At 45.4% G+C, this 24,950-nt stretch overlaps 1 protein-coding gene across 3 annotated transcripts in view; it reads left to right on the plus strand.

Annotated features, from left to right (window-relative positions):
• The window catches only part of LOC112215784 (nuclear receptor coactivator 3), a 113,216-nt gene that overhangs the window by 46,412 nt on the left and 41,854 nt on the right, over positions 1 to 24,950 (plus strand). The window contains exons 2-3 of one of the 3 annotated variants that reach the window (XM_042299245.1): positions 21,207 to 21,348; positions 22,263 to 22,354. The exons of 1 other annotated variant lie outside the window; for it this stretch is intronic. The gene's annotated coding sequence lies outside the window, so the exon portion shown is untranslated. The remainder of the gene's footprint in view (positions 1 to 21,206; positions 21,349 to 22,262; positions 22,355 to 24,950) is intronic. One more of the 3 variants, XM_024375181.2, reaches the window with a different exon arrangement.

Here is a 24,950-nt window from a genome sequence, read left to right on the forward strand (position 1 = left end):
CCCTTAAGAGACAGCCCATTAGGTAAGGGCAAAACACACACACACACACGCACACATCCCATTAGGTAAGCAGCACGCCCACCCCCGACACGCGTGCACACGTGGCCCCCATGAGATAAGACGCACCCCCACAAACATATATTACACACACACAGCCTCTTAGTTAAGGGCCCATCCCCCTCTAATGGGAAAGGAGATTGATATAGACAGAAAAAAAAGACTTCTCAAGATGTCGCTCTCCCTCTGCTTAGCTCGGCCCGATTGAAATATTTAAAGCCAAGATGGTATTTTTCTTTCCTTTGTGCAGTCATGGATCTGTTGATTTTCTCTGATGTTGATGTGCGTATTCTCAGACAGTAGAGCAGGGGAAAAGGTAAATGCATGCATTGTAGGGGATTTTGTGTTTTTAAATACAGGTTGGTGTGTGTTCTTTTCTCTTGGTGTGTGTGTGTGTGTGTGTGTGTGTGTGTGTGTGTGTGTGTGTGTGTACACTGCTGTTTTGGCTATTGATTTTCCAAAAGTGTGTGTTCGCCTATGTGTGTCTAGGCGCTACGTGTGGTTTTGCATGTTGCCATGCAGTTTGTGTGGCTCTCCAGTGTGTGCTTTTGTCTGTGGGAGTGATGGATGGCAGGCAGGGAGCTAATGTGATTTGGATATGCCACCAGGAGAGAGTGTGTGTTCGTTGTGAGTGAGAGCCTCTGTTTGTGCGCCTCACTGTGTGTCGGTACTCATGCGTGCATGCCTGTTTATGTGCGTATGTGTGTGTGTGTGTGTGTGTGTGTGTGTGCGCCTGTCTGCCAGTGTATATGTGTTTGCCTGTAAGTGTGTGTGTGTGTGTGTGTGTGTGTGTGTGTGTGTGTGTGTGTGTGTGTGTGTGTGTGTGTGTGTGTGTGTGTGTGTGTGTGTGTGTGTGTGTGTGTGTGTGTGTGTGTGTGTGGCATTTTAAGATTATCCACAAGGAGTGTGTTAGGCTGTTGAAGGCTTTCTGCCCTACCTCCGTAGATAGCTGAATCTGCAATGTGCACCCTCCTCTACCTCCCTCTATCTCTCTACTCTTTCCTTCTTCTCCCTCCCTTCCTCCCTCTCTCCGCCCTTTTCTCTCCCTCTTATTTCACTGTGCTTTGCAGTTTTTGGATGGAGGAAAAAAGAGGAGGATGGGTGTGCGTGCGTGTTTTAGTAAAGGAGAGAAGAGGAGGAAGCTGGAACAGCCAGGGAGGGAGGGGTTAAAGGCAGGAAGGACGGATGGGTGAGAGGGAGCTCTCTCGGTGACGGTTATTGTGAGCCAGTTTACGTCTGTGTGGTCTCGTCTCATGTTTTCAGCAGTGGACCTGGATGAAGTTTGAGGATTGTACTACTCGTAGTTCCCAAGCGTGCGCTGCACACTTAACTGGACAATGCAGTTATCCGGAGCAATTGAAACTATAGCACTGAAAGTTTTCTCTTGTCCAACATGCTCTTAGCATAAGTCTATTGGACTGTATTACTGCTTTCACATAGGAACTATTTTGCATGTGAAAAAAAAGTGCAATGCTTATATGACCCCCTTACAATCAGGCCCATTTTTACCACATTCCTGCATATGCCTGTTATACGTCCCGTGCGCATGCCTGTTGATGAGTGGTAGTAGAGTTGTGTTGATGTGGGTGGTTGTCTATTTGGATAAATCCATTTGATATACACCAGCAACATTTCAATCCATTATTCGTTCATTCAGGCCAAGTCCTAAGACCAATAATAACATGCGGGCAAAAATGTTCTAATAAAATGATCCAAACTAGACAACATGATCCGAGCAGCACTTACCTCAACGTGGCTCTAACATTTCTCCACCCCCAAGCCTAGGTGTAGCCTAACCGATAGTTAGGGTTAAGAAAACAGTGCGTGCTTAAGTGGTCGGGGCGACGCGAAGAGATGGGCTGAAGTGACATGCCTTGCAAAGTCTTAAATTGCCAGAAGGATGGTTAACTGGCACTACCGAGCAACTATCAAGAGCCTCGGCGTTAACGGCTACATTTCACACTCAGTCTGTAGGAAAGGGATACAGTATACAGTCTGTCCTTAACAACCCATGTCACCTGACGGTTGTGTTGCAGTGTAGTCGCGCAGGCTATACAGTAGACCCAGTGTCTGAACGGATGGCTCAGAGTTCTGTATGCTGGTCTGGCGTGCTCGACATTTGTCAGATGGAGCCGATTTACCCAACCTGAACCCCCTTTTCTTTCTCTCTCGTTCGGTCCCTTTGTTCCTCTCTCTCTCTGTCTCTCTCTCTCTCTCTCTCTCTCGCTCCCTCTCTATTTATCTTTCTCTGAACTCTACTGTGAGCTCCAGCTTTTCCTTCTGACCTGAGCTAGCATTTAAACTACATTGTGGTGTTTTATTGTTGCTTTTATGACTGCGGCTATATTCAGGACAGATCATGGTATCTCACTGGCAGATCAGAGGTCTTATTATTGTATTTGGATAAGTAACCTGGTCTGTTTTTAATACTCTAATCTAAGGGGGAGAAACATGTCCTTATGGGGAATGTGCGTGTGTTAGGTTACCAGGTGAGGACAGAGGGAGGACAGGAGCAGATGATTGGCCGGTGGAAAGGCAAGCTTCCCGTCAGCTTCACATTTCACCGTGGAGCCTCATGTCCGATCGCATTCAGCGATAGCATATCAAACCTTTCAGTGTTTGTCCTGTTGTCCAAGTTCAACACTTGATACTGGGACTGGGTAGGATACTCTGTTAATCCCATAGAAAGATATAGTGTAGCTCACTGTTTCTTTAAATAAACCACGTTCTCAGAACCTTTTTGGATCATTGGGAAATCCCTAAGCGGTTGCATCAGTGACACGGCTATGCTAAGCTAATTGAAGTATATATTTTTAAATAAACGTAGCTGTCTGATGCGCTCTCACGTCACACTCGGGTGTAGTGGTAACGTACAGTAGGTGGAATGGTGTGTCGTTTTTTTTGGAGAGCAGATTTCTGATCTCTTAAAGTTGTTGTGACTTGGGTTTGGTTTAGCGGTTAGCTGAAAGTGATCGAGTAAGACAATACATGGAGAACGAGACACTGTGAAAGAATGGGGGTGAGAGGGATGGTTGTGTGTGTGTGTGTGTGTCATGGTTCCTGTCTCTCTGATGCTTTTTTGATGGCGCTTCCCTTCTGTTGCCATGGCAGCAGAGTGACTTTCAGGGCGGGGTTAGGGGCGGGGCTTATTGATTGACCTATTACAGTAATGAGGTCTGAGTAGCCTCCTGTGTGCACATGCACGCACGCACACAATGGCCCAGGGAGGTATAAAACACCCGCCCGCATATGCGTAATTATATTATAAATAGACCCACCAGAATGTTTGGAAACTATGTAATTTTCCCAGGGAGGGATATAATTATATATATATTTTTCACTCTAAATTATAGTGTTCTCTCTCTCCCACTCCCCTTTTACTTTCTAACCTCTCCCTTCTTCCCCCTGTTGTGCAGACAGAAAGAAAAGCAACGTGTAACACTGTTACCTGGTCATATCTTGACACTGCTTTACTGTAGGCCTGCTACCCAGTGCTCTGCCCTGCAACTTAGAGACTGCTGCCCTATGTACATAGAGTCATTAAACACTGGTCACTTTAATAACGTCTACAGTATGTACAGTGCGACTTTTTGTTACATCACAGCCTTGTTCTAAAATGGATTAAATAGGTGTTTATCCTCATCAATCTACACGCAAAACCCCATAATGACAAAGCACAAACAGGTTTTTAAAACTGAAATATCACATTTTACATAAGTATTCAGACCCTTTACTCAGTACTCTGTTGAAGCACCTTTGGCAGCGATTACAGCCTCGAGTCTTCTTGGGTAGAACGCTACAAGCTCGGCACACCTGTATTTAGGGACTTTCTCCCATTCTTCACTGCAGATCCTCTCAAGCGCTGTCAGGTTGGATGGGGAGCGTCACTGCATAGCTATTTTCAGGTCTCTCCAAAGACGTTCGATCGGGGACAAGTCCGGGCTCTGGCTGGGCCGCTCAAGAACATTGAGACTTGTCCCGAAGCCACTCCTGCGTTGTCTTGGTTGTGTGCTTTGGTTCGTTGTCCTGTTGGAAGGTGAACCTTAACCCTAGTCTGAGGTCCTGAGCGCTCTGGAGCAGGTTTGCATCAAGGATCTCTCTGTACTTTGCTCTGTTCATCTTTCCCTCGATCCTGACTAGTCTCCCAGTCCCTGCTGTTGCTGTTGAAAAAATCCCCTCCGCATGGTGCCAGGTTTAGTTAGGAATGATCCTATGTGACTACTGCTGTACACACATTTTATATTCATAAACTGTCTTTACACACCAGTGTGTGTGTGTATGTATACAGGTATACATTTTTTTCCGGATTCTGACATTGCGCGTTCTGATATTTCTTCATTTCTTTCTATATGCTTTTTGGATTATGTGTGTATTGTTTTGTAATGCTTGGTATTATTGCTGTACTGTTGGAGCTAGAAACACATGCATTTGGCTGCGCCAGCGATAACATTTGTCGACGCGACCAATAAACTTTGATTTGATTTGAGGTGCTTCCACACAGGTGTGGTTCCTGAGTTAAATAAGCAATTAACATGCCGTCATGCTGCGGGTCATGTATAAACATGCCAAATTGCCCATTATTGTGGCTACCATGGCTAGAAGAGGAGATCTCATAGGTTTGAAAGAGGGGCCTCAAATGAGCATAGGGGGTTTAAAGTGTGTGTCTCAGTCACCAGATCTCAACCCAATTCAACACTTCTGGGAGATTCTGGAGCGGCGCCTGAGACTGCGGTTTTCACCACCATCAACAAAACACCAAATTATGTAATTTATCGTTGAAAAAAATGGTGTCGCATCCCACCTGTAGAGTTCCAGGCACTGCATTGAATCTGTTCTGGCTGGTAGTGGCCCAATGCCTTACTAAGACACTTTACTTTGGTGTTTCCTTCATTTTGGCAGTTACCCGTAGAATGTGTTGTTGTGAAGTGTCTCTTGCCTCCAGCCTCACCTAGGTGATAAAGGTAATGTGTGATATATCACACACACACGCTCCACACGTGTCCCGTCACACTCTGTTATTGTTCTTCGGGGTTTAGCTGAGGATGTGTGTTTATTTCCCCACCTCCTTATCTTATCTCTGCTCTGCTTGTGTCTCCGGAGCAGCTTCACAGCTGGCCAGTCCTAACTAACACACTGGAATGTGTCCCAGCCTTCAACAGTTATTTTCCTTCTCTCTCTCTCTCTCAATTCAATTCAATTCAATTCAATTCAAGGGGCTTTATTGGCATGGGGAAACACATGTTAACATTGCTAAAGCAAGTGAAGTAGATAGTATACAAAAGTGAAATAAACAATAAAAATCAACAGTAAACATTACACTCACAGAAGTTCCAAAAGAATTATGACATTACAAATGTCTTATGTGTATATATACAGAGTTGTAACAATGTACAAATGGTTAAAGTACAAAAGGGAAAATAAATAAGCATAAATATGGGTTGTATTTACAATGGTGTTTGTTCTTCACTGGTTGCCCTTGTGGCAACAGGTCACAAATCTTGCTGCTGTGATGGCACACTGTGGTAGTTCACCCAGTAGATATGGGAGTTTATCTAAATCGGGTTTGTTTTTCGAATTCTTTGTGGATCTGTGTAATCTGAGGGAAATGTGTGTCTCTAATATGGTCATACATTTGACAGGAGGATAGGAAGTGCAGCTCAGTTTCCACCTCATTTTGTGGGCAGTGTGCACATAGCCTGTCTTCTCTTGGCCTCTCGGCTTACGGTGGCCTCTCTCAATAGCAAGGCTATGCTCACTGAGTCTGTACATAGTCGAAGCGTTCCTTAAGTTTGGATCAGTCACAGTGGTCAGGTATTCTGCCACCGTGTACTCTCTAAGGCCAAATAGCATTCTAGTTTGCTCTGTTTGTCTGCTATTGTATCAAGTAATTATCTTTTTGTTTTCTCATGATTTGGTTGGGTCTAATTGTGTTGCTGTCCTGGGGTTCTGTGGGGTCTGTTTGTGTTTGTGAACAGAGCCCCAGGACCAGCTTGCTTAGGGGACGCTTCTCCGGGTTCTTCTCTCTGTAGGTGATGGCTTTGTTATGGAAGGTTTGGGAATCGCTTCCTTTTAGGTGGTTGTAGAATTTAACGTCTCTTTTCTGGATTTTGATAATTAGCGGGTATCAGCCTAATTCTGCTCTGCATGCATTATTTGGTGTTTTATGTTGCACACAGAGGATATTTTTGCAGAATTCTGCATGCAGAGTCTCAATTTCGTGTTAGTCCCATTTTGTGAATTCTTGGTTGGTGAGCGGGTCCCCAGACGTCACAACCATAAAGGGCAATGGAGTTCTATAACTGATTCAAGTATTTTTAGCCAGATCCTAATTGGTATGTCGAATTTTATGTTCCTTTTGATGGCATAGAATGCCCTTCTTGCCTTGTCTCTCAGATCGTTCACAGCTTTGTGGAAGTTACCTGTGGCGCTGATGTTTAGGCCAAGGTATGTATAGTTTTTTTGTGTGCTCTAGGGCAACGGTGTCTAGATGGAATTTGTATTTGTGGTCCTGGCTACTGGACCTTTTTTGGACCACCATTATTTTGGTTTTACTGAGATTTACAGTCAGGGCCCATGTCTGGCAGAATCTGTGCAGACGATTTAGGTGCTGCTGTAGGCCCTCCTTGGTTGGTGACAGAAGCACCGGGTCATCAGCAAACTGTAGACATTTGACTTCAGATTCTACTAGGGTGAGGCCTGGTGGTGCAGACTGTTCTAATGCCCTCGCCAATTCGTTAATATAAACTCAGCAAAAAAAGAAACGTCCTCTCACTGTCAACTGCGTTTATTTTCAGCAAACTTAACATGTGTAAATATTTGTATGGACATAACAAGATTCAAAAACTGAGACATAAACTGAACAAGTTCCGCAGACATGTGACTAACAGAAATTGAATAATGTGTCCCTGAACAAAGGCGGGGTCAAAATCAGAAGTAACAGTCAGTGTCTGGTGTGGCCACCAGCTGCATTAAGTACTGCAGTGCATCTCCGCCTCATGGACTGCACCAGATTTGCCAGTTCTTGCTGTAAGGTGTTACCCCACTCTTCCACCAATGCACCTGCAAGTTCCTGGACATTTCTAGGGGGAATGGCCCTAGCCCTCACCCTCCGATCCAACAGGTCCCAGATGTGCTCAATGGGATTGAGATCCGGACTCTTCGCTGGCCATGGCAGAACACCGACATTCCTGTCTTGCAGGAAATCACGCACAGAATGAGCAGTATGGCTGGTGGCATTGTCATGCTTTAGGGTCATGTCAGGATGATCCTGCAGGAAGGGTACCATATGGAGGAGGTTGTCTTCCCTGTAAATCACAGCGTTGAGAGTGCCTGCAATGACAAGCTCAGTCCGAGGATGCTGTGACACACTGCCCCAGACCATGTCAGACCCTCCAACTCCAAACTTATCCCGCTCCAGAGTACAGGCCTTGGTGTAACACTCATTTCTTCGACGATAAACGCAAATCCGACCGTCACCCCTGGTGAGACAAAACCGCATCTCGTCTGTGAAGAGCACTTTTTGCCAGTCCTGTCTGGTCCAGCGATGGTGGGTTTGTGCCCATAGGCGACGTTGTTGCTCCCTGTAGCGCTGTCTTAGGCCTTTCACAGTACGGACATTGCCATTTATTGCCCTGGACACATCTGCAGTCCTCATGCCTCCTTGCAGCAACCCTAAGGCACATTCATGCAGAGGAGCAAGGACACTGGGCATCTTTCTTTTGGTGTTTTTCAGAGTCAGTAGAAAGGCCTCTTTAGTGTCCTAAGTTTTCATAACTTGACCTTAATTGCCTACTGTCTGTAAGCTGTTAGTGTCTTAACGACCGTTCCACAGGTGCATGTTCATTAATTGTTTATGGTTCATTGAACAAGCATGGAAAACAGTGTTAAACCCTTTACAATGAAGATCTGTGAAGTTATTTGGATTTTTACAAATTATCTTTGAAAGACATGGTCCTGAAAAAGGGACGTTTCTTTTTTTGCTTAGTTTATATGTTGAAGAGGGTGGGGCTTAAGCTGCATCCCTGTCTCACCCCATGACCCTTTGGGAAGAAATGTGTGTGTTTTTTGCCTTTTTCAACCGCACACTTGTTGTTTGTGTACATGGATTTTATAATGTTGTATGTTGTTCCCCCAAAACCACTTTATATCAATTTGTATAGCAGATCCTCATGCCAAATTGAGTCGAAGGCTTTTTAGAAATCAAAGCATGAGAAGACTTTGCTTTGGTTTTGTTTTGTTTGTTTGTTTGTCAATTAGAGTGTGCAGGGTGAATACGTGGTCTGTCGTACGATAATTTGGTAAAGAGCCAATTTGACGTTTGCTCAGTACATTGTTTTCACTTAGGAAATGTACGAGTCTGCTGTTAATGATAATGCAGAGGATTTTCCAAAGGTTGCTGTTGACAAATTTCCAACGGTAGTTATTGGGGTCAAATATGTCTCCACTTTTGTGGATTGGGGTGATCAGTCCTTGGTTCCAAATATTGGGGTAGATGCCAGAGCTAAGGAAGATGTTAAAGTGTTTTGGTGTGGCCAATTGGAATTTGTTGTCTGTATATTTTGTTTTTTCATTGAGGATACCATCAACACCACAGGCCTTTTTGGGTTGGAGGGTTTTTATTTTGTCCTGTAATTCATTCAAGGTAATTGGAGAATCAAATCTAGTGTATTTCTGTATTGTTTTAGTGATTTACCATAGTGAAGACGTAGACTCAGGTTTTTTGGGTCTCTATGTTTTTGGTTGGACAGGTTTCTCAGTTTCTTTCTTAGGTTTTTGCATTCTTCATCAAACCATTTGTCATTGTTGTTAATTTTCTTCAGTTTTCTGTTTTGATTTTTTTTTGTTGATAGGGAAGCTGAGAGGTCAAATATACTGTTAATATTTTCTACTGCCAAGTTTACACCTTCGCTATTACAGTGGAACGTTTTGTCCAGGAAGTTGTCTAAAAGGGATTTGATTTGTTGTTGTCTAATTGTTTTTTGGTAAGTTTCCACACTACATTCAATCCATCTATAGCATTTCTTAATGTTACTCAGTTCCTTTGGCTTTGATGCCTAATGATTGAGTATTGCTCTGTTCAAGTAGACTGTGATTTTGCTGTGATCTGATAAGGGTGTCAGTGGGCTGACTGTAAACACTCTTAGAGACTCTGGGTTGAGGTCAGTGATAAAGTAGTCTGCAGTACTACTGCCAAGAGATGAGCTATAGGTGTACCTACCATAGGAGTCCACTCGAAGCCTAACATTGACTATGTACATTCCCAGCGTGCGACAGAGCTGCAGGAGTTGTGACCCATTTTTGTTGGTTATGTTGTCATAGTAGTGTCTAAGGGGGCATATGGGGGAGGGAATGCTGTCACCTCCAGGCAGGTGTTTGTCCCCCTGTGTGCTGAGGGTGTCAGGTTCTTGTCCAGTTCTGGCATTTAGGTCGCCACAGACTCGTACATGTCCCTGGGCCTGGAAATGATTGATTTCCCCCTCCAGAATGGAGAAGCTGTCTTCATTAAAGTATGGGGATTCTAGTGGGGGGAAATAGGTAGCACACAGGAGGACATTATTCTCTGTTAAGATCATTTCCTTTTGAATTTCTAGCCAAATGTTCCTGTTTTGATTAATTTAATAGAGTTAGTTATGCTCTATACCAAATTAGCATACCCCCTGAGTCCCTTCGCTGTTTCACACCTGTTAGTATGGAGGATGGGCTGCCAGCTCTCTGTAACCTAGAGGGCAACCAGTGGGTCTGTCTCCACTATACCATGTTTCTTGTAGGATGACAATGTCGGTATTTGTCTGTATTTATATTCTTTGATGAAGTCCAGGTTCCTGCTCTTTAGGCCAAAGGCAGTTGACCTCAGGCCTTGGATATTCCAGGATGAGATAGTGAAGGCTTTGTGTTCCATAAACTGTCCAGTGTTGTTGTTGGTCGTGTCATTTTGCATCAGGCCAGTAAGTGTGAGCAGATCCTGCTGAGCATCTGGTACATGCCATTGGCTTGGGCTAGTGTAAGAGTGGGGGTTGGGCCTGTTTCCCCGCTCATGGCTTGGGCATATGTGTGACTTCCATGTTGAGGCCCTCTTTGCGGGGGTGGGGTGCATGGGGTGGGCAGGAGGGGCATAGGTCTGATCTGAGGGGGCCTAAATGGGGTGTGGGCATGGTTGACTTGGGGGGGTGTTGATTGGTTGGGGTGGGGGTGTGGATGTGGCTGGTGGTGTTGTGGTCTGGATGTAGGTCCCCTCAGCGTGGGTCCTCTATGTGTATGTCTAGGGGTCTGGGAGAGTGTCTCGTTTGTTTGGGCGGGGTGTCTATTGATCTGTTGCTCCTGTGTGAATTGTTGGGACTGCGTTTGAGAGCGATGTCCTTTAGGGTCCAGGCGAAGGTGGGCACTGCTGCCTTGTATAGGTGGATCTGGTCACAAAGGCTGATCAAGTCTAGGGTGGAGGGGTGGGCCAGGTAAAAATTTGGTTTTGAGGCACAGTCATGGGAAATAATTGCTTTTACCCGCTGTAGGGTATCAGGGTGGAAGTCTTTTTGTGGTAGCAGGGTGGATATAACCACTTGTGCATTGGGGAAAGTAGTAGAAGCTTTTTCAATCACTCCGTTCAGTGCTGTGGCCACCCTTTCCTGCTGTGTTCTCGTCGTTTGTGCCTGTGTGTATTATTATGTATTATTATGTGGCTAGGTGAACCTAGTTGGTCCTCAGACAGAAGGTCTAGGGCGCGCTGGGTGTTTGGACACCAGAGTTTAGACACACTGTGTTTGGGAAAAAGTTTATTTTCTTGTATATATTTCCATTTTGAGTCCATAAGGAGAACAATCTGTGTCTTGTGTATGTCCTCAGTGGGTGTGGGGGGTTGTCAGGAGGGCTGACAGGTGGGGTGCTCAGAGGGGGTGAGATCCCCTGGGCTTGGGGTTCTTCATTTGTCTGTCCCGCTGTGTTGTCGACATGGTTAGGGTCTGGGGTGGACTGTTCTCCTGTGGTGTCGAGACTTTTGTTGGGAGCTGAGGTGGGCTGTTCTGCTGGCTTCTCTGCGGGGGTGGCCACCTCTCTAGTGGGTTGTTCTCTGTCACACTCCATCCCCCTTCTACCTCTCCTCCAGGAGTCTGACCCTCTCCTCTAGTGCTCTGTTCTTCTCCTGCTCCTGCTTTTTCTCCTGTTGAAGTTGTCTCACCACAGTCCAGAGTGCAGATATGTCTCTCTCCACCTCCAGCTCTCCGGGTCTGGTTAAGGAGGTGTTGTTGTACTGGACTGTTGCCTGGGTCTGTGCTGCCTGGAGTGTAATCACCTGCTGTTCCAGCTCCACCTGCCTTACCTCCAGCTGGGCAAATGTATCCTGCATTTCAATGAGAGGGTAGTACTCTGTGCAGGGAGGTTGACTTTCCGCTTGGGGTTGCTCGCCTGTGGGGTTAAATAATGAAGAGGTCTGGTCTGACCCGCTCGGGGTGGGGGTATCTTTTTCAAGGGAGAGCTTCTCCTGCTGAGCTAATTCTTTGATTATGTGAAAGTCCAGCTGAAACTGTTTGGGGTTGCCCTGTACCAATACTGTTCGACTTATAGAGATTTAAATTAGCTGACTCAGAGTCCTCGTTGTCTAATATCCTGAGTTTCCACCCCTTGTTAACCTGTCTGGGAACGGGGTTCCCGCTAGCGGAACCCATCGCCAACAGCCAATAAAATTGCAGGGCGCCAAATACAAATCAACAGAAATCTCATAAATCAAATTTCTCAAACATACAAGTATTAGGCACCATTTTAAAGATACAATTCTCGTTAATCCAGCCACAGTGTCTGATTTCAAAAATGTTTTACAGCGAAAGCTCCACAAACGATCATGTTAGGTCACCACCAAGTCACAGAAAAACCCAGCCATTTTTCCAGCCAAAGAGAGGAGTCACAAAAAGCACAAATAGAGACAAAAATTAATCACTAACCTTTGATGATCTTCATCAGGTGACACTCATAGGACTTCATGTTACACAATACATGTATGTTTTGTTCGATAAAGTGCATATTTATATCCAGAAATCTCATTTTACATTGGCGTGTTATGTTCAGTAGTTCCAAAACATGTGGTGATTTTGCAGAGAGCCACATCAATTTACAGAAATACTCATTATAAATGTTGATGAAAATACAAGTGTTATGCATGGAACTTTCGATAAACTTCTCCTTAATGCAACCGCTCTGTCAGATTTCAAAAAAACTTTACGGAAAAAGCATACCATTAAATAATCTGAGTACGGAGCTCAGAGCCCAGACCAGCCAAAATAAATATCCACCATGTTGCGCAGTCAACATTAGTCAGAAATAGCATTATAAATATTCACTTTGATGATCTTCATCAGAATGCCCTCCCAGGAATCCCAGTTCCACAATAAATGTTTGACAATAAATGTTAGATTTGTTCGATAAAGTTCATCATTTATGTTCATATACCTCCTTTTGTTAGGGCGTTTGGTAAACAAATCCAGTGGAAAGGTCGGACGAAAATTCCAAAAAGTTATATTACTGGCCGTAGAAACATATCAAACGATGTATAGAATTCATCTTTAGGATATTTTTTTCATAAATGTTCAATAATGTTCCAACCGGAGAATTCCATTGTATGTAGAAAAGAACAGGAGAACAGGAGCTACCTCTCATGTGAATGCACGCGTGACTGAGCTTGTGGCTGCTGGCAGACCTCTGACTCATTCCCCTCTCATTCAGCCCCCCTTCATAGTAGAAGCATCAAACAACGTTCTAAAGACGGTTGACATCTAGTGGAAGCCTTAGGAAGTACAACAGAACCAACTGTATCGTCAATAGGGGCTGAGTTGAAAAACTACAAACCTCAGATTTTCCACTTCCTGTTTGGATTTTTTCTCAGGTTTTTGCCTGCCATATGAGTTCTGTTATACTCACAGACATCATTCAAACAGTTTTAGAAACTTCAGAGTGTTTTCTATCCAATACTACTAATATATACATAATTTGCATATATTAGCATCTGGGAGTAAGTAGGAGGCAGTTTACTCTGGGCATGCTTATCATCCAAAACTGAAAATGCTGCCCCCTATCCCAATGAAGTTAACACACCCCCTCTTAACAGAGGGGTAGTGTGCTAATATAGCACTGTGCCACACCAGGGGATGGTCTGTGTGGAAGATGAGGTTGCTGATGTTCCCATTTTTATAATAGTCAGCAAAAAGTGTCTCTTTATATTCCATAAGGAGCTTCATTTTGTGCTCTTTTCGTGTCTTATCATACTTTACATACACAGGGTACTGTATTTTAATTACCTCTGAACAGCAGGAGGCAGCTTCTAAGGCCTCTCCATTTGGTTGGAGCAGACTGTGTGCCTCTCCTGCCATTGTTGGGCTAAAGGTCTTTGACACCACTCACTTGACATGTCAGTGCTAATTGAGGTTGTATCAAGCTTGGCAGCCTTAATTTAGCATTCAGTCCTTATAAAGTAATGTAATGTATTTATCTTCTTGGCTTTTGGAAATAAAATATAGCCTCAGACTAAACATGACTCACTTGATGGTGTTTTCAGGTTTCTGTTGTTTTCCAGAGCATTTGCTGTATAGCTTTGGAATAATCATATTTGGTAGTTATAAGCCCTTTAAGTGATTCTGTAATTACATACAAAATCAGGTTGTAGGTTTTGAGTTTTGATTTGGAGTGAATGTTATGTTGTACAAGGTAGCCTCCTGTATATGTCCCTGACAAAAAAAATCTAAGTTTATCTAACTCTAAATCTTTTTTTAAGAACATGAAAAATGCAGGAGCTCATCTGCTCATGACCTCTCTCTCAATTTCAATATATGGGGCTTTATTGGCATAGGAAACAAATGTTTACATTTCCAAAGCAAGTGAAGTAGATCATAAACAAAAGTGAAATAAACAATAAAAAATTAACAGTAAACATTACACTCACAAAAGTTCCAAAATAACTCATCCTCTTCCATCTCCCACCTCTCCCTTTTCTCCCCCTCCCCCCCTTTCCTCAGTCTATTACAGTGCAGGCGTTGACACTAGCAGCTCTGTGCACATTTACACACATGCTCAGCACATGGCTGGCCTCAGCTTTGGCTCAGTGTAGTTCTATTGTTGCTCTACTCTACACACACTGGATCAGTTTGGACCGCAGTCCGTGGCTTCAGCAACTCTAGTGCCAGTTGAACTCCAGTTGGCCCATTCTAGGGAAGGTTGAACTCCAGTTGGCCCATTCTAGGGAAGGTTGAACTCCAGTTGGCCCATTCTAGGGAAGGTTGAACTCTAGTTGGCCCATTCTAGGGAAGGTGGGTGGTAAACTAGCTAATCGGATTGTAGATTAGCTCAACGACTTACTTATCCCGTTGTGTGTGGTGAACTTTTGTGTAGGATGACAACAGTTATGCCTGACTACAAAACTACTCAGTTCTGCGAGAAAGTTCCTACCACCAAACTGTTTCATCATTACGTAGGACTTAGAAACTTTGAGTCTTCCCTGTGTGTGTGTGTGTGTGTATATATAAACTTGACTGTTGAGTTAAGGTTAGGGATGTTGGAGTTGCAGTAGGTACTGTAGGTTCTTGGAAGGGATGACTCATGCGAACGCCTATTTCCTTATTTTTTGAATATGTAAATGGGGGTTTGGTGGCAGCCACGGTAGACACACCCTGGGCTGCTGCCTGCTAGCAGAGTTATTTCTGATCTCAGGACGGCAGTGAGGAGTGATCTTAACCAGGTCCTAGATCAGATTTTACATGGCAATGATAGTCAGAGAAGTTCACAAAGGGCATTTCCATGTAAAAGGACCCATGAGCACCAACATGTTGAATCATGAAAGCTGAATCTATATTTTTTTTAAAATAAGGCATAGATAAATGTTTCAACTATTTTATATCCTAAATATTGGGAATAAGCAAATGCTTTGCTTTCTGGTCAAACAGATGGAAAAGGAATCTTAGAAAATTATTCCAGAAAAAAGACTTAAAAGGTATTGGCGGTATAATGGCCTTACTGAAGAGCTCAGAGACTTTTAACATGGCACCGTCATAGGATGCCACCTTTCCAACAAGTCAGTTCGTCAAATTTCTGCCCTGCTAGAGCTTCCCCAGTGCTGTTATTGTGAAGTGGAAACGTCTAGGAGCAACAACGACTCAGCTGCGACATGGTAGGCCACACAAGCTCACAGATGGGATCGCCGAGTGCTGAAGCGCGTAGCTCGTAAAAAAAATTGCCTGTCGGTTGCAACACTCACTACCGAGTTCCAAACTTCCTCTGGAAGCAACGTCAGCACAAGAACTGTTCGTCAGGAGCTTCATGAAATGGGTTTCCGTGGCCGAGCTGTCGCACACAAGCCTAAGGTCACCATGTGCAATGCCAAGCGTCAACGTAAAATGATGTAAAGCTCGCCGCCATTGGACTCTGGAGTAATGAATCACGCTTCACCATCTGGCAGTTCGACGGCCAAATCTGGGTCTGGTGGATACCAGGAGAACGCTACATGCCCCAATGCATAGTGCCAACTGTAAAGTTTGGTGAAGCAGGAATAATGGTCTGGGGACGTTTTTCATGGTTCGGGTTAGGCCCCTTAGTTCCAGTGAAGGGAAATCTTAACGGTGACTGCGAGCCAGGCCTAATCACCCAACATCAGTGCCCGACCTCACTAATGCTCTTGGCTGAATGGAAGCAAGTCCCCGCATCAATGTTCCAACATCTAGTGGAAAGCCTTCCCAGAAGAGTGGAGGCTGTTATAACAGCAAAGGGGGGGCCAACTCTATATTAATGCCCATGATTTTGGAATGAGATATTTGACAAGCAAGTGTTCACATACTTTTGGTCATGTAGTGCATCTATTTGGTATACAAATTGGTAACAGAATTTCCGCAAAATCATTAACGAAATTACTACAATTGAATTGGCTACAACGGGTAATCGTAGTCATCACAAACCAGAATTGGGTCACATGCTACAGTCTTCCCCTTCCACTGGCATACTGTTATGTTCATAACTGTTTTATTTTTCTGTGTGGTCAAAGCAAGTGTGAAAATGGTCTGGACAACCTCTCTCTCTCTCTCTCTCTCTCTCTCTCTCTCTCTCTCTCTCTCTCTCCAGTCTCTCTCCAGTTAATGTCTCTCCCAGCTCTTACTGACACCTACTTATAAGCCCCCGCTATTATTCACTGTAACCCGCATCCTTACCCACTGAGCACCGACTGACACCGGGTGTCCATGGATGTTGAGTCCAATTTGTTCAGTCCATCTTGGCCTTGATTTCAACGTCCACAGACATAGTTATTTGGTACGGCCCGGACCGGCTTTAGTTTCAACGTCCACAGACATAGTTATTTGGTACGGTCCGGACCGGCTTTCGTTTCAATGTCCACAGACATAGTTATTTGGTACGGTCCGGACCGGCTTTCGTTTCAACGTCCACAGACATAGTTATTTGGTACGGTCCAGACCGGCTTTCGTTTCAACGTCCACAGACATAGTTATTTGGTACGGTCCGGACCGGCTTTCGTTTCAACGTCTACAGATGTAGCTGTTTGATCCAAACATAGATGTCCATGATTTGGTCCAGGCCAGACCAGACCCAAGTTTGGAGAGTATAGTACAGTGAAGTAAAAATAGTAGAGTATAATACTGTACTGCACAATAGAGTACAGTACACAGCAGAGCACACGAGTTGACTACACTAATGTACTGAACTATATTGTACTCTACTGTGCTGTGCAATGCACTGATCTCTACTGTGCTGTAATTTGATGTCAGAAACATAGATGTCTGTTAAGCTTGGGGAGGTGTCCAGATTTTCAAATTGTCATACCGTCCTTCTCTTATCCCGGTATTTACGGTATTACCAGCATAGCACACAAAAGTTGATTGGGCCTCTATTACCAGATTCTAATTTAGCACAAACAAATTGCAAAATCGGCGCTGTTATCTAAATGCTAATGAGCGAAAACAAACAAACTAATTGCAAAAACATGCAAATCTATCTTATAAAGTTGTACAAGCATAGCTAGTAGCCACCGAATGCCATTATCGGTGTGTGTGGACATTTACAAGCGAAATTGTGCACGTGAACAAAGCTGTGATGTAGGCTTTTCTGAAGGAAGAGCAGCACGTGTACACAGAGCAGAACAGAGGAGGAACAAAAACGCTAGTAGGAAGCACAGGGGAAAAATGGCTGCTGTACAGACAACTCATCCACAGCTCTGGATCAAACAAGTTATCAAACATTTTAGCAGTGAATTGCACACAAGTGTAACTTCATTACCTCATGTGTGCTGCACAACGGAGACTCGCCAATAGATATAGAACGCTATGGACTCACCAGCTCCCGTCGTCTCCCGTTGTGCTGTTTACAAACAAACACATAACTGACTCAACTGTTCTGGGGAACTACGGTAAGCTTCATATCGTAAAATAATGTGACCGGTGAAATTTAAGAACGCTTTATCTCCTAACGTATTATTGGGAGATAGTTGACTGCAGGTATCAACTTAAAAAGTAGCTACAATACGTAAAGTATTCAGACCCCTTTACTTTTTCCACATGTTGTTACATTACCTTGTTCTAAAATGGATTAAATAAAAAAATCCTCATCAGTCTACACACAATACCACATAATGACAAATCAAAAACAGGCGTGTCAGAACAAAAACCAAGCCATGAGGTCAAAGGAATTATCCCTAGAGACAGGATTGTGTCGAGGCACAGATCTGGGAAAGGGTACCAAAACATTTCTGCAGCATTGAAGGTCCCCAAGTGCACAGTGGCCTCCATCATTCTTAAATGGAAGAAGGTTGGAACCACCAAGACTCTTCTTAGAGCTAGTCGACTGGCCAAACTGAGCAATCGGGGGAGAAGAAGGGCCTTGGTCAGGGAAGGTGACCAATAACCCAATGTTCACTCTGACAGAGCTCTTGAGTTTCTCTATGGAGATGGGAGAACCTTCCAGAAGGACAACCCTCTCGGCAGCACTCCACCAATCAGGCCTTTATGGTAGAGTGGCCAGATGGAATCAACTCTTCAGTAAAAGGCACATGATAGCCTGCTTGGAGTTTGCCAAAATGCACCTAAAGACTCTCAGACCATGAGAAACAAGATTCTCTAGTCTTATGAAACCAAGATTGAACTCTTTGGCCTGAATGCCAAGTGTCACGTCTGGAGGAAACCTGGCACCATCCCTACGGTGAAGCATGATGGTGGCAGCATCACGCTGTGGGGATGTTTTTCAGCGGCAGGGACTGGGAGACCAGTCAGGATCGAGGCAAAGATGAACGGAGCAAAGTACAGAGAGATCCTTGATGAAAACCTGCTCCAGAGCACTCAGGACCTCAGACATGGGCCAAAGGTTCACCTTCCAACAGGACAACAACCCTAAGCACACAGCCAAGACACCGCAGTAGTGGCTTCGGGACAAGTCTCTGAATGTCCTTGAGTGGCCTAGACAGAGCCTGGACTTTAACCTGATCAACCATCTCTGAAGAGACCTGAACATGGCTGTGTAGCAATGCTCCCCATCCAACCTGACAGAGCTTGAGTAGATCTGCAGAGAAGAATGGGAGAAACTCCCCAAATACAGGTGTTCCAAGCTTGTAGTGTCATACCCAAGATGACTCAAGGCTGTAATCGCTGCCAAAGATGCTTCAAAATGTGGAAAAGGTCAAGGGGTCTGAATACTTTCCAAATGCACTGTATATTCAGTATACCGCCCAAGCCAAAGTCTATGATTGGTTCCCATTCGGACCAACCAAATTTGGTCTTGTTTGGGGGGGCGGGGCTCATTAAATTAGCCCGTGTGTCAAATAATACCCAACTATTCAAAGCAGCTATTAGGATACATCAACATGAAGGGAATGATATTCATATCTAGAATTATGCATTTCTGTGTAGTACAGATCAGCGACCCATGATAATATTCCGTTACTGGGTGTAAATCCACTTACTTTAGTTCAATGACCAATAAAGTAAATGTGTTTTTGTAAAATGTTCGGTGTAAATTGTTAAAAGGAGTCATTGTGCATAGAGTTGTATGGTTTGTAGCACTTTTGGAATCAATGGTTTTTGTTTGGCATACATTTCAAAGGGAAAAATCTGAGTCTCATGCACAATTCCGTTACCGTGGAATTGCCCCTAAGGCACATACAGATCTGGGACCAGTCCATTTATTTCACCCTCCTCTTTCTGTTTGTTAAGTTGTCCCTGCCTGTGGAGGTATTGTTGGTAAGAGTTGGAGCCGCGGCTCTGTCTGCTGATGGTGTTTGTTCCAAACACAAGTGTTAGTCAAGGAACGCATCCAATGAAGGCACTCACTGTGTCTCCAAATGTCCAAATGTTGCTACTCCCTTTCTGATTGGCTGGAATTAGGGACCTAGGACAGCGGAGACGGTCACCCGCGTCTCATGTCGTAAATTGAGTCAGTGGTCCGTTTTTGTACAAGCTCCTTTTTTGTTGTTGTTGATGAACTTGGGGAGAATATAGATTGTATGATGGCCTTCCCCCACTCCCCCCTCTCTGGTAGCCCCTCTTGTGGAGCTGAGCTGGGCTGTGGATCCATTTTTTTATTTAAAAAAAATACATTATTATTAGCCTCTGTGGTGTGATTTGTTTAAGGGGAGGCCAGGTGCCAACATGTAGCCTGGCTCCTATTCTACTAGTCTGTAAGTGCCGGTTTTGTTGGAGGGGAATAGGGCTCAGCTAAAGCAGAGTCACCCAGAGCGCACCCATGATTGAGGAGGACACACACACAAACACACATATAATGTAGCTTTATGTGGGCCTTACTGGGCTGTTTGTGTGTGCTGGCTAACAGAAACAGTCTCCCTTATTCTGTGCCAGAACACACAAAGAAAAAGAGAGTCAGACAGAAGGGGGGAGGGAGGGAGAGAGAGAGGGAGAGAGAGAGAGAGATTCTTACTGTATGTGTGAGAATATATCATTGGCCATTTTTTATTATGTCGTTTGCTCACTACACAAATGTGTTCTGCCCCAAAGCTGCAGTTGCATTGTCGTGATTGTCCGTTATGGTATGAATGTGTTTTGAATCGAGGTGTGTCTGCTGGCTGCCTGCCCGTATGCAACATCAGGCAGATCTCCAGGTGCAAACAGACAGACAGGCCGATGGACAGACGAACACATAGGCTTCGCCCTGCGTTGAACTGAGGCTGATCTCCCCATTCCACCTGTGGCAGTCCTTTGCAGGGGCAGGCGGACCATGCTTTCCTACTGCACCTGTAGCCTCCCTACCTCTCTACTGTCTGTCTCGCCAGTTGACTCTCCAGATTCCCCCCCGCAGTCCCAGTCTGAGATCCAAGTCATCTCTTTCTCCTCCTTCCCTCCTCTTCCACATTCTCTCCATTATTTAGCTGAGCCTCGGGCTGTGTTGTTGAGGCCAGACATTGATGACAGGCGGACCCACCGGGTGCGCCGAGCGCAGAATGGAACTAAAGACTGTAATTATTAAGGGGAACAATCCTTTATCTGTCTTCAAATCACTTTGGACTTTAATGGTGTTTGTTTAACAAGACCAAGGTGAGACGATGTGAATAATTTAGTGATTTGTGTGGTTAAATGCCGCGGCGGCGGCTTCATGCACATAAAGGGAGGGACGCGCGCACACGCACACACCCCCAGTCTCTTTTATAGTTAAAGCACAGGCTCTTTTTGTGCAAAGTGTAATTGAGGAGCAGAGTGGGCTAAACAGAGAGCGTAGATGAGATGAGAAGAGGGGTCTGGAAAAGCCTCCGAGAGAGCGTGCCTCCGTGCCTGTAAGCTGAACACACACTCAATGCATCTTAAGCTCATTCTCACTGTTCTTCAAGGCCCAACATGTATACAGAAGCGACACATGCAGCTAACTACTGTAGCATTTATTGGTGCTGTTCTTTAGGGCTTTGCTAAAGCTCAGAGTTGATGCGAGTCGAGCACAATGGTGCATTAATGATCCCACTGAAGGCCTCTCTGTCCCCTTTTTTCCCCCAATGCTTAAACACTCACTGGAAGTCCGTTTGTTGTTTGTGTGTGTGTGTGTGTGCGTGTAGCAGAGAATGTTTGGTCAAAAAAAAGAGTCGATTCCCCTTTGGTCACGGACATGCTATAAATCCACTCTGGTTAACCAGTCCCTCTTTCTCTCACTCTATTTCTCTCTATTTCCCACCTCTCAATTAATAGGAAACCCATCGGCTGAAGGTGGGTCTTTTGTTGGTTTTGAGGATCCATACGTCACCATAACTAGAGACCCCCTGACAGCCCCCATCTGGTCCTCATCAAGTGGTGCCGCCAACGGTCAGGCTGGATGCTGTACGGCACACAGGCACGTACAGGCACACACACACACACACAGACACTGATGTACAAACCTATACATGCAGGCACATGTTCTGTCTCTCTCTCTCTCTCTCTCTCTCTCTCTCTCTCTCTCTCTCTCTCTCTCTCTCTCTCTCTCTCTCTCTCTCTCTCTCTCTCTCTCTCTCTCTCTCTCTCTCTCTCTCTCTCTCTCTCACATGCATACACTCGTGCATTACACACTCTAAAGCACAACAAAAATCGAATCAAATGTTATTTGTCACATGCTTCGTAAACAACAAGGTGTAGACTAAGAGTGAAATGCACACACACACGTACGCACATGCACTCACAATGCACGTACACAGAGGAACATGAGACATCCCAGTGGCTTGGCCGTCTTGCTCGCTCACGCTGAAGGCAGGGTGTCATGGAAACGCCTACCTCTCACCATGGTTACACACTCCTTACCCCAAGAGGATAGTACTCTCTTCTTCCCGAGGCGCTTCTTCCTCTCTGTATTTCAGCCCAGGACAAAAATGAAAAGGCAACATTGTTAGGATGGCGGTCTAGTCTAAGCCAGTGGTCTGTTTGTGCGTGTTGGCTTGGTTTCACAGGCACTCGACCTCTCACCCCTCGGTCTCTCTCTAATACTTCTGTACTTGCTGTCAAAGTCATGTCACACCCTTTTTCGTGATTCAGAAGTTGTGTGTGTGTGAGCGCGTTCCCACAAAGCGTCCGACGTTTACCGAAATCCCCAGGCTTCCTGCCTCATGTCTCCTGCTCCTCATTACCATGTGAATGATGTTTCCTGCGTGGTCATTAACAACTTGATTAATAACGTATAAACATCATTTTGACAACATAACAGAATATAAAATGTCTTGCAAAAGTGCTTATTATTATTATTATTATTATTATTATTGTGTGTGTGTTTTATAGACACCAGCGTAGAAGACCAGTAGACCAGTCCAGAATAGGACCATTATCTCCAAGAGAGAACTCGTCTCGTCCACTCCAGGCTCCATCACAAGGTGGGTCACTTGTCATCACACGGCTGTTGGCATGGTTACCTGTTTAAGTGGACTAGGCCTATAATCTGTTGTAGACAGAGGGTGAGAATGGAGTGGGATCTCTATTGTTGACTTTTTACTCATCTGTTATGCAGCACAACATTCTCTCTGACCCCCTTGGCCAGACCATAGAGGTTGAGCGACACTGGAGGACATGGTCATTTAGACCGATGGGCCATTACTCCAGGAGCCATTTTGGATTTGTCATATATTGCGTTTCAAAGCGTTCTCCCCTGGGAGATGGTACAGGTTCCAGAGGAAGGAAGAAGAATTGGGTGAGCGATACAGAGGGTAGCGAGAGAGGCCGAAAGAGGGAAGGGATGAGAGAGTGAGGGCAGATTTTATGGTAGAGAGAGGGAGGTTTGAGAGAAAGGTGGAAAGACAGAGAGGCTGCTGGGGAGGCAGCAGGAGAAATCTAATTAGTCTCCCTGCTCTGCCTGCCATAGAGACAGAAATAAAGCATTAATCTTTACCTTAGTCTGCAGGTGACAGAAACACACCCGCACTCAAGTGAAGAGAGGGATGGTGGTGGTGTAGGAAGAGAGGTGGGGGTGGATATGAGAGAGAGTATGCCTTTAGAGGTGGTATATAGAGAGCAGGGGGAGGAGAGGAGTAGATCAGGGGAAGAGAGGGAGGAGAGAATGATGGTTATGGGGAGAAGTGGGTTATCTGCAGGTGACTCTGGGATTCTGCCGCATCGTGTCACACGGACTTAGATCACCAGAAAGACTCCTCTACCCATAATGCCTCAGTCAGTCCTGCATGCCAACCATTCTTTAGTGTCAACCCAAGGCAATATGGATTATGGATTTTTCCTAACTGGGCTAATTATAGTGGAGGTCACCAACCTGACTACAGCCAGTCATTGTCAGAGCAGTGAGCTAAATATCAGCACGGCTGTAGACGGCAGGTCTGACTGTCTCATGTTCCTACTGGGTGTTTACATGATCTGACCGGGGCGCGCTGCACTTCTGTTTCGTCAACAGAGATTATGAAACTGGGGCCGGCTGGCTGGTTGGGCAACAGCCGCCACTGTCTGTATCGCCTAGCCTCACAACTCCCTCCCCTCGTTCACCAGACAACCACCTCCCCATACCCCGCCTGCCCGCCCACCTCCCTGCTTGCCCCCTCTCTCGCACCCAAAAAGAACGAGGAGAGAGACTTTTATCTGACACAGGAAGCCTGAGTCTGTCTCATCTGTCTGCCTCTCCCAGCGTTATATTTGACATTTAAGTCATTTAGCAGACAGGTGGGGCAACCACATGTCACGGTCATAGTAAGTACATTTCTCCTCAATAAAGAAGGATATCATTGGAGTGCCAGGACAGAGAAGAGCTTGGACTGGGCTGATCGGGAACTGCCCTCCCGTAGGGGTGAAAGGGCGAAGAGACCAGAGGTGGCAGAATGGAGTGCTGGGGTTGGGATGTAAGGTTTGAGCATAGCCTGAAGGTAGGGAGGGGCAAATCATCTTGCTGCTCCATAGGCAAGTACCATGGTCTTGTAGTGGAATGCAAGCTTCAACTGGAAGCCAGTGGAGTGTGCGGAGGAGCGGAGAGACATGGAAGAACTCGGGAAGGTTGAACACCAGACAGGCTGCAGCGTTCTGGATAAGTTGCAGGGGTTTGATAGGACAAGCGGGGAACCCAGCCAACAGCGAGTTGCAGCAGTCCAGACGGGAGAATACAAGTACCTGGATTAGAACCTGCGTCGCTTCCTGTGTGAGGTAGGGTCGTACTCTACGGATGTTGTAAAGCATGAACCTGCAGGAGCGAGTCACTGCTTTGATGTTTTGCAGGGTGTTTGTTGTCCAGGGTCACGCTAAGGTTCTTTGCACTCTGGGAGGGGGACACCGGGGAGTTGTCAACCGCGACGGAGAGGTCTTTGAGTGGGCAGAGGCCTTTCCCGAGAGGAAGAGCAGCTCTATCTGCTCAAATTTAAGCTTGAGGTGGTGGGCCGGCATCCACGCTGAGACATCTGCCAGGCACGCAGAGGGACGGCAGCCGGTGGTCAGGGATGAGTTGATGAGGGAAGTGAGGAATGGGAGAAGGTCTCCAGAGATGGTCTGGGGGAAGGGAGGAGGGGATGGGGTCTTCTCAAAGTGGTTGACAAAGTCGTCCACGGGGAGGGGGAAAGGTGGAGGATTAAGGAAGGAGGAGAAGGTGGGAAAAGAGTTTCCTAGGCTTAGAGGCAGAAGCTTGAGTGACGGAATCTGGCTTTAGCAGCGGATACAGGTGAAGGTAGAGAGGAAGAGGTGAAAGGATGATAGGTCCTCCGGAAGTTTCAGTTTAGCAGAAGGGAGCGAAGGTAGAAGAGGAGCGCAAAGATTGCAAAACCGCATTACCATCTTGGTAGGGGTTAAGTAGCTAGGGTTGGAGGAAAGGGAGACAGAAAAGGAAACAAATGAGTAATCAGAAACCCGGATGAGATTAGTAGGAGTACAGACTCTAGTTAAGATGAGGTCAAGCGTATTGTCTGCCTTGTGAGTGGAAGGGGAGTGGGAAAGTGTGAGGTCAACTGTGGCAAGGAGGGGAAGGAGAGAGTCAGAAAGAAATTAATC

This window comes from Oncorhynchus tshawytscha, linkage group LG16, assembly GCF_018296145.1.
Source record: "Oncorhynchus tshawytscha isolate Ot180627B linkage group LG16, Otsh_v2.0, whole genome shotgun sequence".
NCBI classification, from domain to species: Eukaryota; Metazoa; Chordata; class Actinopteri; order Salmoniformes; family Salmonidae; genus Oncorhynchus; species Oncorhynchus tshawytscha.